The 17,007-nt window shown below is 33.2% G+C and overlaps 1 long non-coding RNA gene across 1 annotated transcript in view; it reads right to left on the bottom strand.

The window, feature by feature from the left end:
- Positions 1-2,856, bottom strand: part of LOC127559428 (uncharacterized) — a 53,738-nt gene extending 50,882 nt beyond the window's left edge. Inside the window, exon 1 of the long non-coding RNA XR_007953125.1 lies at positions 2,721-2,856. This is a non-coding gene — a long non-coding RNA (uncharacterized LOC127559428). The remainder of the gene's footprint in view (positions 1-2,720) is intronic.
- Positions 2,857-17,007: the final 14,151 nt, after the last annotated feature.

The following is a 17,007-nucleotide window of genomic DNA, read 5'->3' as shown; positions in this document are numbered from 1 at the left end:
AGAGCTTTTGTGTTATGACTACAGAGAAAACATTTGAGAATGTGTCAGTGTAGTGAATGCCAGCATCAGTTTGGGGGTTGGTTTGTTTTTCCCCTATCCATGGTATTATTTTTTTCCCCTTTTGCTTTTGCAGTCTTTAAATTTTGGCCACTTGGAGAAAAGAAATAGCTAAAATGTAAAGTTAGGATGAATTACATTAAACCTACATGTTTCAAGAATATGAGCTTGATGAATAGCAGGTCTGTGACATCATGGAGATTGATCAGTTCTTCAGAGAAAGCCTCCTCCTTTCCTCTCTCTCTGTTAGTCCCCCCCCCTTTCCCAAATCCTCTCTTTACTCTTTCTAAAACATCCTAGTTCCAAATGAAAAGGGGGAAGGAGGGTACTGAGTAAAAAAAAAAAAAAGTTTTCAGTGTTGCCATTTCTAGGCATGAAGGGTGGGGGCTGGGGTAAATAACAATTCTGGAATTGTACACAGGAATACAGAACCAGTTCATATAGATATTTATTTCTCTGAATTGGTTGTTTACTGGTCTCTTCCAATCTGTGGCATATGCTTCTTTTAAGTGTGTATTTATTTAAGAAGATAGAAAATAAGATATGTACATTGTCTCTAGCCACGGTTAATATTTATAGCCCACAATGGACAACAACTTTTATAAAGGTATATTTATATTTACATCTCTTCTATTATACCTATATCCTCTCTATTTTAGTTTGGACAAATTAAAGCAAAAGACACTATTCTATAAACAGAGACCTAGGATAATAAAGACTAAGGATTAAAAAGCAAAATGACTCCAAGATGGCTGCCTTTCCTTCTTCTCTCTCCTTACTGCCCAGTTTCCACATAAAAATTAATGTAATATTTTGTTTAGAAATCACATTGTAGGTCATTTGCAAATGAAGTAGCACAAGTGACACCCACAGATGCCTAGAATACTGCAATACTATAATCATGGTATAGAGAGATTAAAATGCAAACATTCAAATATATTTAGATGTGTACAGTGAACAGATCCACACATACAACTTGCATGTGCGAAACACACATACAGCTGCAACACAGAATAAAAGACAGAAATCCTACTTAATTCTTAAGACAGAAGGGCAAAACAGAATGCCAGGGCCACTATCTTCCTCCCCAAAGGTTAGAAAATGCAGTGCTCATAGTCTAGATTTGATTTTTTTTAAAGATATATCTTACTGATGACTCTCTCATTAGGCAGACTTCTGAGGTCTGGGGAGACAAGATTTCCATAAATTATCTCTGTAACTCATCTCACGCTGGTGCAAAATGCAAGGCTAAAATTGAATTTTATGTGTGTGGTTTATTTTTTTTTTAAGATAGAATATCAAGTTGCTCAGTTTCCCTTACAAACATAGTAGAGGGTTGATGACTAATAATTACTGCTATTATTTATGATAATAGTGTATTTTTTTTTAAATCACAAGATTCCATCCATAAAGCTAAACCGAAAACAATATATTGAATAAATAAAGCTATATTGGGGGAGTTTACACCATTCAATATAACTGGTTAGCAGGTTATTCTGCTTAGGGTGCAGGCAAAGAACAAAGCAAATGGTTCAGTTCCACTAGGAAATATATTAAAAAAAAAAAAAAATCCTTTATCTAAAAGCCATCAGGGACAAGCACTCAATACAAGTTAACAAGCAGGAACTGATAAGATAACATTTATATGAGGTCAGAAGTCAAATGCCAGTCAAAGGCTTTTAACCTCTTGGGTCATAAACAGGAATAGTTAAACTGAGAGATAGTTATTTATCGGATTTTAAGAGTACCTGATCATTGTCAGAGGATCACCGATGATGAAACTAATTGGGATTTATAGAAGAACTTGTAGCTGTTCAGACAAAATAAAATCCCGAACCTATAATTCTTTAATTCTTAGGGAAAAAAATCCCCTCATCCTTTTTGTATATAAATCTACCAATTTAAACAGATTTAGGAACAAAATATTGTGCACTGTCTTCTAAACAGGAACATATGTAACCAACACACAGATTGATTAGCAGAATACGTGACTAATGTCGTCATATGTAGATTCAATATTTACAGTCTGAAAATAATAAATAAGCAGTCACAAGCCCCCTTCTTCATCGTACTTCTGGTGCTCCTCCACCACCACCCCCCCAGGACTCCCAAATCAGACAAACTGTAGCACCACTATTAAAATATGTCTTGCCCCACAATGCCATCTTTTATACATTCATGAACAGTTATTTTTTAATCGCAATTATTGGCACAACTTCCTAATACAGGAAAACTGAAACCCACTTAATTATATTTTTTATCTCAACTAGTCAGAGATACAGGCATCCCTCTTTTTCTCTGCTGTTACAGTATTTTTTTTTCTCTCTGTTTTGAATTTTTTGTTTTGTTTTGTCTAGTGTCGGTTTACATTTTAAACTCTCAAAAAATTCCTGGTCCCCAAGCCTATATCTAGCTTGTATTTTCAAAGCCTATCTTCTCTCCCCACCCCCCACTTTTTTTTTTCTTTGCAGCAGAAGAAAGCAAATCTAGATATTTCTTACTACAGAGAGATAGAAGGATTGTTGTAAGGCCTGTTAAGGCCCACTGTTTCTTTAAACAGAGTCCACAATACACTAGACGAACATTGTGGATTTAAAATGCTTTTAAATATTTATCAGAAGTATTTTATCATCATATTCAAATGACACCTGGAGTGCACTCACCTTTATTGACAATCTCTGTTCTGAAAGTCCATTTGCTTCCTTAAAGCCCCCCAAGCAGAACAAGCAGTACCCGTTTTCATTCAGTTAATGTTTAGTAAAAAACCAAGCAACCTTAATCAGCATGCTGATTGCATCGTCAACTAACAAATAATTTACTACTCTGAGCATTGCATTCCATTAAAAGCTCATTAAATTTTCTGTTCTCCAATGGGAGGTTTAGCTTTTGAACTGCATGCTTTTGCTTCGAATGATCATTTATTCAATTTTTGCAAAATGTTTTTTTTTTCAAAGTATAGGTGAGGATTTCAATACCTATAGAGTGCAAACATATGAAAAACACAATCCAGGGTTTGATTTTGTTCAGTCATTTGATTTATAAGCTATCTTTATCAAAATTCAACACAATCATTTGCACTTTTAAAGAATTGTAAAATAGCTCTGTGTGTGGCTATGTCTGATCCTTACTAACCTTGGGTACATGAAGAGAAACACCAAAATACCCTACAAGTATTATATGCATTTCATGTATATATATATAATATAACATGTATGATATAATGTCATATATTATCCATGCAATATACAATGTGTATACATATATATATGAAATTCCCATGTTCCTCTCTAGTAACATCGCATTATTATCATTTTTCTCATTTTCCTATTTGTAAAGGGTTCCAATTATTCCTAAAGGGGATGACATCTCAAAACCCCTTGCTATGCAGAATGCCAAACTTAGGATATCCAGTTTCAAAAACAAAGCAAAAGAAAACACAGATTCTGAGTAACCCATAGATTCTGAGCATGAACATTTTTTACAATCCTCTGGATCCTTTTCTTGCTCAGGCTATTCTAATAAAGTGCATATCATCATTATATTTAATAAGGAAAAATGTAAGAAAATATCCGACCCCCAAATTAACATGCATCTTTGGATTGCTAATTGTGCTCATTGCAAATTTGGGTCATTTTGCATGAGTGATTCTAATGTAGAGCTGAGATTGCCACATAGCGTAGTGGATTCCTGATTCCCTGCGCTAATCCTGAACTCGTGATTGTGTCAGGTGCAGTTCTGTATGCTCTAGCAGCTGGCTCATCCTCATCAATGCAAATAAGGCAACTCCTACAATCAAAGCCTCCTGAGTGTAAAGCCTGATTGCTGAGGGCAGGCTAAAGCACTACACAGACTCTCACTTTCAAATCATATTAAGTGACAAGACAACTGCAATGTCCCCACCCCCGGTTCAGAATCAAACCTCTAGAAAACAAAACAAGAAGAGGAAGAGGAGGAGGAGGTAGAAGAAGAAGAGGAAGAAGAAAGAATAGGAAGAAGTTCCCCACTCGTTCAAATGGTCAACATTCTTATTTAAAATGGACTTTTCTTTGGATATGGACTTGTGAACTTCAGACAAGCCCACACTTGGCAGACACTAGCTAATATCCATATAATTACTAGGCAGGCACCAAATCTCACCAACAATATACTGATTATTTTTTTTCAAGGAATTTTCAGAGAGGATGTATCTCTGCATATAGAGAGAAACAACAACAACAACAGAAAATGCAGAAATAACTGCCATAATTTGAATATCATTTGATGCTATCACTAAATTTCCGTTTGACATATTGCTCTTACCCAAAGTATAGAAAATGCTATGAGTAATAAAAAACCCAAATGCTTTCTCTAGTGTTTCTCCACAGAATCTGGACAACTCTTACTAACAATAAAAATGTAAAAGAAAAAAAGAAAATACTCTTTTTTTCTTTTAAAAAAAATTCCTAAACAATGCAGGTTTCTTATTCCATTTTAGTCCCATCCTCTTTATTTTATTTTCTCATTTTTAAGGGAAGCTTAACAGTGACATTAAGTTTTAAGAAAGAATAGTTTTCTAGGTGAGAACATGTATCTTGAGTTGAAAAAATGGCTTTCCAGAACTGTTTTGAATGCATAAAGGAGCTTTATTTTTCCAAACAGTACTGGATCCCTATGTAGACAGGTCAACAACTACCTTAAGTAAATTTTAGGGTCTTCTAAAAATATATAAATAGATATCAATTATTAGATGTGCAATGTTCAAAGCCTCAGTTTCCTCATCTGTAAAATTTGCAAGTGGATATTGAACTAGATTCATTCTAGGTCCTTTCCTGATGACCTGAAATTCAGTATATCTGTTTCTTATATCCTGTTTTTTTTTTTTCATTTTGATTTTTCAAAATGTGAGGTGCTTCCTGTACTGCCTTGAGACCCTTTTCCTCTACAGGGGAGAGTGGATGCAGTTAATACTGCTGGGGAGATTTAAGCCAATAACACTGTTTTTTGTTTTTGTTTTTGTTTTGTTTTGTTTTGCCAGACACATTGAACACTCTGAACCTGGGTGATAGGAAAGAGCAAAACCCATGAACAAGCTAAGGAAGGAAATATGAAGAGTTTTAGAAGATTTCCTTTCAATTAAGAAAAGATCAGCCCCTTGATTTTGACCTGCTTCTATCCAGTAATGAAGCCAGTGTGAGGTTTAAGGTCCAACTGAGGTAGAATGCTGGGCTGGTCAGAAGTATGGCTTTGGGACTCTTGAAAATCATTGACACTTAAGGGGATTGAAGTTGGGAGAATAAGTCAGATTGGTGAGTGATTCGATCTTTCACAGCTACTGCTCAAGACGCTCTCCTTCTCTTTCTCTCTAATAGGATTAACAGATATTTTCCTAAACGGAAATCAGAATGTGTCAAATCATCTGTGACAGTCAATTTGCTGACAATGCCCACATTCTTGCAGTACTGATGCAGCACTATTCATAAACAGTTTCATTTCAAGAGATACAATACATCTGAGAGGTAAACATTTATCTTCATAATCTTACATTCCTTTCAGACGCCTTAATTCTTCTCCGTGTATTCTCCTCCTCTTTCACCCTCCCCACCTCACCTCATCTTCAAAACATCTCATACAAAAAGACATGACATCCCAAGTGAGCTAGGGTCTCTAGGATCCTGGTGATGCAATACATACACTTTATTATTCCTAGGAGGTCTCTTGTTATGTTGCCTTCTCCTATGCCACAGCTCCAGAATTTTAATTCTTCACATTGCTTACAGAATCATTTTCTAGATGACCTGTTAGGGTTGTTGTTTTTTCCCTCTCTCCAACCCCAAAGCTATCCTCCTTCTTCTCCTTCCTTCCTCCCCCACACTCAGTTTTATTGTTTTTATTGCAATAGCTATTCTTATCACTGGCACATCCCTCTGCAGTTTCTCCTTGGGGAAGCATTAGGTTTCCCTCCCTGCGCTCCCTCTAACCTGTTTGTCCTCATACTTTTCTCAACATCATGGGCTGGAATTATCTCTGGAACCCTCAAACTCATCTCACTGATATGCCTGAAGTTCCTTTACCCTTTTTCAACTTCTTGTGGAGACTATTTACACAAACAATGGAGCAGATACCCTTACCTAAATAAAGAATTATCAACCAATTTGTTTTTATTCGGAAGTTTATATGTGGTCATCTATCTTTATTTCTTTTTCTACAATTAATTCAATTCAACAAATATTTTACTAAGTGTCTACTGTGTGTAAGGCATTGATAACTAAATACTCAGACACAAAAGATATATTTTTAGTTCACACAAAGATATATGAGATATATAAAATATACTGGCTTTCAGATGGGACTTTCAGAAGTAGTGAAATATTTTAGATATCACAGGGTTTTGAGCTAGGTTGGACCTTGAAAATCATTAGTCCATTGTCCTTATTTTTCAGAAGAAGAAAGCTAGTTGAAACCCAGAGAAGTTAAAGGAATTGGCAAGGAGGCAGATCTCAGGATAGAACCCAGAACTCACCCACTAGTGCATTGCTCTTTCCACTATCACTCATATACAAAAATATATACAGGTACAATATATCAGCAATTCTCTTTTTCTTAAAAATGAATGAGTGTTGTTATTCCCAATATGCAAATGAAAAAATAAAGAAGATATATCTATGAAGACAATTAAGGACTAAGGTAAATAGGGTTTGCAGAAGCTTGCTCAAGCCAGCTAATAAAGTAGACAATATTTAAATCTTCATATCATGGAAATTGACAAACACTGCAAATCAGGGTTTGATTTTTTTTTTTGTTACTAGACCAAATTTGAAGTGATTAAAAATATTAATAATGCAGATTAAATTTTAAAGTGTGCTATCACAGTTGTTGTTTTTCTTCAAAGAGCTGGGTGTTAAACATTTACTAGCAGACAAATGAAACTCGGCATCCTGTGCCTGTGTAAAGTCAAGATATCATTTTCCTCTTTAAAGAAGGGTAGTCATCTTTCCTAACCTACTTTGAGCTCTCCCTTTCCCACTCCCCATCATTTCCCATTTATTTAATTCTAGATTTTGACTCTGGACCTGCTCTGGAATTTTCAATATTTTTTCATGTAAATGGGTCATCTTTAGTAAATACATGACTAGATGACTTGTGAAATCTGGAAATTAAAAGTGCTATTTTATATCTGAATGAATATATCATTGGAATTAGCTTCTTCCTATTTCTAGAACAGTTAGAAATTGGCAACAAGCAGCAAGGTATCACAAACTCTTTGAAATGGTGTTTTCATTTAAGATTTTTTTTTTATGCTCCTACATGTTGTTTACACTGAGCCAAATGTCAATTAGCATTGGCCAGAAAAGAACTGCTGGGTTACATGTGTTTCTATGTAGCTTTTCATTCATCTAGATTATTGTGGCTTTCATTTGCATAATGCATTTATCTTCAAAGAACCAAAAAAAAAATATGTACTTAATATTTAACATTTAAAAAAAAACATACCTTGCTCATAACCCATCTTTTCTCTTTTGAATTTATTCTCCTGATAAGGCAAATGACACTTTAGCCTTAGTTAATGTAAAAACAGGAAGGTGTTAATCTCATTTTCAGCATGTCAGCTCTTCCAAGTAGGGCATTAATACCCAAGGTGTCCCACTGTCAAATTCAACAGAATTGTTCTGGTAGTGAAGTAAGGCCCAAATCCAGTCATTTCTATTTCCTTTTATAAGATATGCTCAAATTCATTGAAAATCAGTAGCTATACACAACAGTTGAAGGGTCACCTGTTAAAGAAGGCCTTTTATGATTCTTATTTTCCATAGTTTCTATTCCTCCTCCTCCCCCAGTCCTCGCAAATTACTTTGAATATGTTTTAATTTTAATTTTCTGCATATCTGTGTATTTTTCCCAAGGATAACATGTTTCTTGAGGGGAATTTGCCTTATTATGTAAATTTTTACTTATATCTTTGTATTCCCAATACTTGGTTAACACAATGTCCCATCACACAAATAGGCACATAATAAATATTTCTTGAATGAATGAAAAGAAGATTGGAAAACTATTGACTTAGAAACAATCATTTTTTAAAGTATTTACAAACAGTATACCAGTCTGGTTCCAACTTAAGATACATAAAGGAGAATGATGTGTAATAAGTCCAAAAGGTCAGCAATAGGGAGATCACAGAACTTTCCGAGCAGGATAGTTACATGCTAAGACCTCAGTTTTATTCTGCAAACGTTTAGTTAAGATTTATGTAAAATAGCAAATAAGTGTGCCATATCTAAAGGATATAGTAAATATATAATAGCTACTGATTTAAATAGCACTGCATATAATAAATCATTAATAGAGCATCACAAAAATCTTATCAACAGGGTATAATAGATCTTATTATTCTCTTTTATTATTCTATTACTTTCCTCTGCTTTGTTGTTCAATCATTTCAATCCTGACTGATTCTTTGTGCTCTATTTGGCTGGTGTTTTTTGTTTTGTTTTGTTTTGGGTTTTTTTGGACAAAGATAGTGGAATGATTTGCCATTTCCTTCTCCAACTCATTTTACTGATAAGGAAACTAAGGCAAACAGAACTTAATGACTTGCCCAGGTTCACACAGCTATTAAGTGTCTGAGGCCAGAGTCTTCCTGACTCTATCCACTTTGCCACCCAGCTCCCACCTTCTCTGCTTACAGATAAGAAAACTGAGGTCCATTGAGGTTAAATGACTTGCCCACAACTAAGGAAATATCAGGAAAAAAAGGATTATAACATGTGGTGTCCAGATTCCAAATCCAGCATACAATCTGCCAGACCACACTGCTTCTCTGCCTGTAGTTCCCTGGTATCATAAGTATTCAGTTCTATGCTTTGTTTAATCTACTTTCTTTTAAAAATAATTTTGAAGAATAAGACAAGAATAATGATTGAACATGATAGAGGACAAATGCTAAGATCCCATTGCCCACAGGAAATTGTGTTTTAACTCCTAAGAGTGCTATGGGGATTTGTTAAAATAATTAGTACAGGACTTCCTTTTTTTAGGTTTTGTCTTTATATAAAGGACATGAAGATGAAAGAAAAAGACTTGGTGACATTATGAGAATACTAGAAGCATTATAGAAGCATTACTGATAGAAAAAAAAGTGCAAGCATTTAAAAAAACTTTTCTAACTAATTTTGTCACATCACATTATTACTATAGCAGAAGCATAATAGAAAATTCCTGAATTAGTCAAGAGATAAATAACATTAACAGCATATATACATACATACACAAGTATATATATATATATATATATATATGGATGTATAAATATGAAACTATAGTTTTGAATATTTATTCCTAATTCTAATTAATTGTACAAATATTCAAAATTAATAGAATGTAAGATCCTTGAGGGCAAGGGCAATTTTTCTTAAATCTTTGTAACATTAACCCTTAGGACAGCCCCTGTCACATATTAAATGATAATAACTATAAGTTGAATTGAAATGCTGTATTTTAAAACTCCCTTCAAAATAAATGTGGTGTTTTCTAGAAATTCAGTTTTATTTATAAATAAATCAGAGTGGGTAGATTTTTTTTACCTCTTTATCCATTTGGCAAATTTTGTTTTTTAAAGAAACATTTTTATCAGTAATGTTCTGTATCTCTTTTACTATTCATCTAATTCTGGTTTTTAAGGTATGATCTTCAGTGTTTTTATATCTTTAAAAAAAAAAACAAGCAATTATCTTTTTACACTTTTCTCCCCTGACTTTCATTTCATAACCCATTTTTTTCTTCTACTACTCTTATTTGATTTGAAAAATCATCTTTGAGTGATTTTTGTTGGGCTTATAAATCCAAATTACATTTTTTCCTTTGAGGCTCTGCTTAAATTTGTTTAAATATTACTGTCTTCTGAGTTTGTGTCTTGATCTCCCCTGTCATTATAGTAACTTTTTATGGAAAGATTCTTTTTGTTGTTCTTTGCTCATTTCCCCAACCTATTTCTTAACTTTGAACTTTCTGTTCCTGGAATTAGGGTGAGAGAGGGGCTAGTATCCTTTAGACTTTTTTGCACTGCTGTTTTCAGAGTCAGTTCTAGGGTTTAGAAATTTGGGGTGCTTTAATGGTGATACCATGTAGAGAGAACAGTGATCACTGCTTTTCTATTCTAGACTGGTACCATATTCCCTTTGGTTAACAAGTGATGCTTCTTCACAGGGCCCCTGCTGCCTTGTGACTGAAAGTGCTCTCCTCTGCCTTTGAACAGTGACCTAGATGTCAGTATGGGCAATGTGGCTGCCAGACACATCAAGTCCTGTGCCCAGTGATGGCACAGTGGTCTCCTGTAATCACTTTATCTCCTCTGGCTCGAGAGTTCCCAAAACTGCTACTGTTGCTGTTGTCAACTCCACCAATATCCACTACTAGTATTTCATCCATGTAGTCTCTGGTTGAGTCTTTATCCCTGTGATACAAATCTCTTCTTCTAATCTTCTAAGTTATCTTGGGCTGGAAAAATACCTCAACCTGACCTTTTGTTGACTCTGTTGCTCCAATTTGTGGCATTATTTTAAAGTTGTTTGGAGGAAAATAATTGAAAAAGATCAGCTTCAGTGCTTTCTCTCCTGCACAATCCTGACTTCGCCCCTGGACTTTATTTTTTAAATATTTAAAGTTCAAATAAATATTCAAACTAAAATTTTTTTGTTAATAAATATAACAAAATTTCTAGAAAACCCAATAGAGTCTCAATTTAAGGATTTTTTTTTCTTTTTGAAGGATATTTTTACATACTGAGATATTAGAAACTGATATGTTCTCAGCAAAATTATGCTTAATTTCACATATATTTAAGAAAAACTCTGATTCTTCATTTAGGTGTTATAGATATTGATGGAATATGTGCCAGTACACCTAAAATACTAAGAAACCTGGAAAGGATGGGATGTTTAAAATGGGAAATTATAATAAGATAATTTTTAAAGGGGAAAGAAGAAATTGAGAAAGTTGTGCTACATGCTTCAAAAAAGAGTGAGACAGTGGATTCAAAGAAATTGAACTAAGACATGTGACAAAGATTAAAAAAAAAGGTTATGAGAAGCAGATACAGATAAGAATAATACCTCACAAGGGAAGAATACTTCACATTTTTCCAAACACTGATTGTTTCATTTTATTTTTCAAATATTCCTCTGACATTGATGAGAATAAATATTATCTCCATTTTATGGATGAAAAAACTGAGACTGAGAGAGTTTACTCAAGATCCCATCATTATTAAGGGGCAGAACTATAAGAAATAAATTTATTCCTTCATTCTCATGACATTTCTATTCAGGTTATTTCACCTTCACTATATCAACCCCTTTGGATAGTGGTGGTGCTAGGAAGAACAATAATGAAAGGGCAGAAAGGATGTGAAATCCAGAAGAGTATCTGAGGAATTCAGATGCCCACGTAAGGAAAAAAAGTCAGAGCAAAGAATGAAGTGTTAAGATTTTTTTTCCTCTTCAAAGTAGTGGTATAACTTTTTTATTCCTTTCCTGTCTTCATATATTTTTCCATACAGTTATATTATCAATTTCCTTCTTTGCCCACTGAGTCAACACTTTATCACTTTCCAAGTACTATTTTTATATCTGTGTCTTAAGACTCCTTCAAGGGCAAGGATGTTCCAAAGGAAGAAGAGGACAAATGGGAGGAAAAGTAAAAGGAAAAGAAAGGACAGGTAAAACAATATCACTGGAAGGATATCTAATAGTTCAAATTTTTCCATTTCCCCTACTTATGTTATGAATATTCTCTGAATTTCCAGCCTGTACTGATTTTGTGTGTTTAAGGCTGACCCAGAACATAGATGATCTCAGGATGAATGATGGCAAGTTGAAATATAAAGCACTGTTCATTAAAGATAACACCTTGCAATTATATGCTTTATATCTTTAATATTACATTTATACTGTATCTCAGTTGAGACTTGTACAATAAACTCCATTTATGACATTTTGGGTTTCTTTCTTATAATAGTCAATTTAATATAAGTTTACCTAAAAATTTGAAGTGGCAAAGGTGGCAGGAACCTTGATTAACTGGTCTAAGACAATATGAAAAAGTTTCCAAGGTGGGAGTAGAAAATCAGTCAGTGGAAGACAGCGAAAGTACAAGAATATAAAAATTAAAAGATGCCTAATATTCAATTCATTAAACTTCTGTGGAGCATTTGCTATTTACGTGGTGCTGCATTAGGTACTGTGGAGATAGAAATGTGTATATAAAATGGTAAAATTCTGATCAGCATGATGATAAACTCTTAGTACCATGGTTTAATGATGAAGTATAGTACCCCTCTATTGCCAAAGAAGTGATTAATTTAATTGCAAAATAGTATATATAGGTATTTGTTTTGCTTGACTCTGAATATTTGCTCCAAAGGTGGTGGTTGTTTAGTTATGGATTCTTTATGATCCCTTTTGGGATTTTCTTGGCAAAGATACTTGGAGTGGTTTGCTATTTCCTCCTTTAGTTCATTTTACATCTCAAAAAAGTGAGGCAAACAGGATTAAACAACTTGCAGGCTCATATAACTAGTAAATGTCTGAAGTCAGATTTGAATTCAGGTCTTCCTTCCTCCTGGCTGGTGCTCTATCCACTGGGCCACCTAGTTACCCAAAGGTTGTGTCATTATTATTGTGGCTATTTATAATTGTTTGTTTTGGGGGGTGGGAGGTGGAGAATGTATCAGCGAAAGGGAAAGATAAGTACTTGTAAAACAAATCAACAAATAAATAAATAGATGAATAAATTAATACATAAGCAAATATAAAATTAATAAATGAATTAATGATCAGTAGTCGTCAAACACTTATTAAGTATTTACTACATGTCAGATACTGTTTTAAGCACTGGGGAAATAAAGAAAGGGATTAGATAGTTCCTATTCTCAAGGAGCTCACAATCTAATGTGAGAAGACAACACATAAAAATAAGTTGGAAATTTTAAGGGGAATACCCAGTAATGTGGGAAAAGTTGAAGTCCTGCAGTAGGACTGGGAAATAATCTGAGGAGGTTTGAGTTATAGAGTTGATTCATCTTGCTGAAGTTTAAATTTTTGCTGAAATCCAGGAGATCAGCTGGGTGGGAAATGATAAGGTTACTTTCTTAGAGATTCCTCCCTTAAATGTTAGAGAATTATAAAGGAGCTCACCAATGGCCAACATCTTCCTGATAAAAATGGTTTCAAAGAAAAATGAGAAGACTTATATGAATTGATACAAAGGAATGTGAGAAGAACTAAGAGAACATTTTATAAAATTACAGCAATATATTAAAGGTAACCAATTTTGAAAGAACTAGGAACTCTTATCAGTATTGTGACCAAAAACATTTTTGAGAACTAAAGATGAAATATACCACTTTGATATAGTAAGAGATACTCCATTTAACATAATTCTAGGCAACTGTTTAGCTTCTGGTACTTGGTACTTTCAACCTTGCCATCCACTAAGTCATAGTACTAACATAAAACCTGATCAAAAAGACCAGGGGAATTTATTTTCTGTTCAGTGATTCCACCATTGTATTGACTATTTCAGCTGTTGAAATGAATTTGGAGAGGCAGAGTATTTCCATCTCTTGGTAATTAAATGATGAATTAGAGATGTAGCACAAAACTTATATTTCCAAATATGGTTTATGTGTGGATTTGTTTTGCTTAACAATACTTATTAGTTACAAGAGATGATTTCTGTTTGCAGGTGAGAGAAATTGTGAGGGGGAAATAGGAAAGTAATGATAGTAATACATAAGACAATAAACATCCTTGTTTCATACTTGATATGTTTTTAGAAAGGATTCTATTGTCTCCATTAATAAAAACAGTAGTTTTTAGTTTTAGAGATGAACTATTTATCATTTTAGGGAAAAGTCTATTATTTCATGTTTTCTAGTGGTTTTTTCTTTTAAACAGAAATTGATGTATTTTGTCGAGCTTTTTTTTTGCATCTATTGATATAATCATATAATTTTTGTTCATTTTTTATTAATATGGTTAATTAAGCTTACAATCTAATAATCTTATATTTTAGTATGAATCCAAACTGCTCACAAATAAATCATTACGATGTTGCTTTAGACTTTGATAATATTTTGTTTTTAAAAATTTCCATTGATAGTTATATAAATGTTCATAATTTGTCATTTTCTTTTCCTGGTTTAGATCTCCTTAGTTTATGTACCAAGATCATATCTACATGATAGAAGGAATTTAGTAGGATCACATCTTTTTCTAGTATCAAAAAATAGCTTATAAAATATTGAAATTAATTATTCTTTTGCAATAGAATTTGTGATTCTTTCTCTCCCCCCCCAACTTTGGCAATTTCATCTATAACTTATTCATTTTCTTCCTCTGAAAATGAATTGCTTAAAATTTCTATATCTTCTTATATTAATCTGGTATTTTTGAAAATATTCATTTATTTAATTTAATGTGATGGTTTTATAGCCATATAATTGGGCAGAATAGTTTCTAATAGCACTCCTTATTTCTTCTTCCTTTCTTGGGAATTTTATTTTTCATTTTTAGTACTGGTAATTTGGTTTTCCTGTTCTTTTTAATTAAATTAATGATTCATCTATTTTATTTTTAAATAGCTTCCAGTTTTATTTAATTCAATGGTTTGTTGTTGTTTTCAATTTTATTAACCTCTTCTTTGATTTTCATAATGTATAAAGGTGTCATTTTCAGGTCATAGAAGGAACTGATTAAAATTTTTAAGAATAAAAATTCTCCACTAAGTGATATTCTCCAATTGGCAAATGGCCTAAGGATGTGAACAGGCAATTCTCAAGGGAAGACACCTGAGCTGTCTATAGCAATGTGGGAAAATGCTCCAAAATACTACTAATTAGAGAAATGCAAATTAAAGCAATTGTGAGATTTCATTTCATATCCATCAAATTGGCAAAGGTGACAAAAAATGGAAAATGATAAATGTTGAAAGGGCTGTAGGAAAACAGGAACTTTAATGCACTGCTGGTGGACCTGTGATTGGGTACAACTATTTCAGAAAACAATTTGGAATTATACACCAAAAGTTACTAAACAGTATGTGCTCTTTGACCCAGTCATACTACTGCTAGTCCTGTGCCCCAAAGAGTTATCAAAAGCAGAGGAAAAATATGCAAAAATATTTACAGCAGGAAACTAAAGGAATACAGAATGACTAAACAAGTTGTTGTGTATGGATGTGATAGAGTACCATTATTCGGTAAGAAATGAAGAGATTAATGATTTCAAAAAGACATGGAAATTTTATTTATGAGCTAAAATAAGCAGAACCAGAAAAACAATTTATATTGTAACATCAGTATTACAAAAAGTGGATAATTTTGAAGACTTTTACAAATGGATGAAGAAGGAAATTAGCAGGACCAGCAGAAAAATTTTACAATAACACTAAAAACAAGCAACTATGAAAGCTACAAATACTATGATTAATACAATGACCATTCATTTCCCATCAGCTTCACTCATCCATGCAGAGAGGTCATGGACTTAGGATGTAGAATGAGACCTATATATATATTTTTCTGTATAGCCATTAAGGGGAATTTGTTTTACTTGACTATACATTGTTTTTACAAGAATTTTTTTCTTTCTCAATAGGAAGGGTTAAGAAGAAGAGAAAATAGATTTTTATTCATTAAATAAAATAGAAAGGAGTACCACATGTGCAAAATTTTGCATGAATTTTTAGATGAGGTCATTGTATTATTAGTTTTACTTAACTGTTTTACTTTATTACAAGAGATTTCTTAAGAAGTGTGATTAATCTAGAAATATTTGCAATGCAAAAACAAAGCAACAAATAAAACTTTATATAAAAACTAAACGGGTTTGAAAAAAATCAAACCAATAAAAAATATTATTATATTTCTATTTATTTTGCTAAAATTTCTCAATTATCTGTAAAAAAAATATCATTCATTCTTTTTAAAATTTGAGTTCCAAATTCTTTTGTTCTCCTTGCCCTTCGTGTCCCTTCTTATAAAGGCAATCAATTTTATATTGATTATGCATGTAAAGTCATGCAAAAAATATTCCCATATTGGCTATATTTGTAACCCTAATAAAATAGGGCTATTGAAAAATAAATGAGACCAAAATACTCCAAGAAAAATAAAGGGAAAAATATGCTTCAATCTTCATTCAGAATTCATCCACTCTCTTTCTAGAGGCAGAGAGCATTTTTCATCATGGTTCCTTTGGAATTGTCTTGGATCATTGAACTAATTGAAGTAGCTAGGTCTTTAACAGTTAATTATTCTTGCATTATTGCTGGTAATGTACTATGTACTATGTTCTCCTGGTTCTGCTCACTTCACTTTGTATGAGGTTATATGTTTTCTCAGGTTTTTATGAAGCTACTGTCTTCAACATTTCTTATAGCATAATAATATTCCACATCAGATATCACAACTTGTTCAGCCATTTTTCAATTGATGGGCATCTCCCCACAAGACAGATAGGTTTAGGTTGGAGCCAGCTGAATCAGAAGCAATTGAAGTTGATTGAATAGAGGAGTCACATGGCCCAGTCTGTGCTTAAGGAAAATTACTTTGCCAGTTGTTTATAGGATATGTGTGGAGTGGTAAGAAGCAGAAACCCCAATTAGCTAAGTGAAATCAACAAGTATTTTTTAAGTGCCTCCTTTGTGCCACTTTGCTATTAAGAGAGTATTATGTGATCTGGGCTACAGGTGATAAGGACCTGTACTACATCATAGCTGTGCTTGAAATAGACAAATGCAAATGTAGAAACAACACAATTTGGTAATTGATTCAGATAGGTAATTGTAAAGTATACCTAGAACTTATTAGACTCATTACTGTTGAACATGAAGTTTAATAGCAAAAAAAAAAAAAAAAGATTTTTTAAAAAGTTTCCCCATTATATTCCCACTCCAGAACTTACTAAATTTACT

Source organism: Antechinus flavipes, chromosome 1 (genome assembly GCF_016432865.1).
Source record: "Antechinus flavipes isolate AdamAnt ecotype Samford, QLD, Australia chromosome 1, AdamAnt_v2, whole genome shotgun sequence".
Classification (NCBI taxonomy): domain Eukaryota; kingdom Metazoa; phylum Chordata; class Mammalia; order Dasyuromorphia; family Dasyuridae; genus Antechinus; species Antechinus flavipes.
This window is presented reverse-complemented; position numbering and strand designations above follow the sequence as displayed.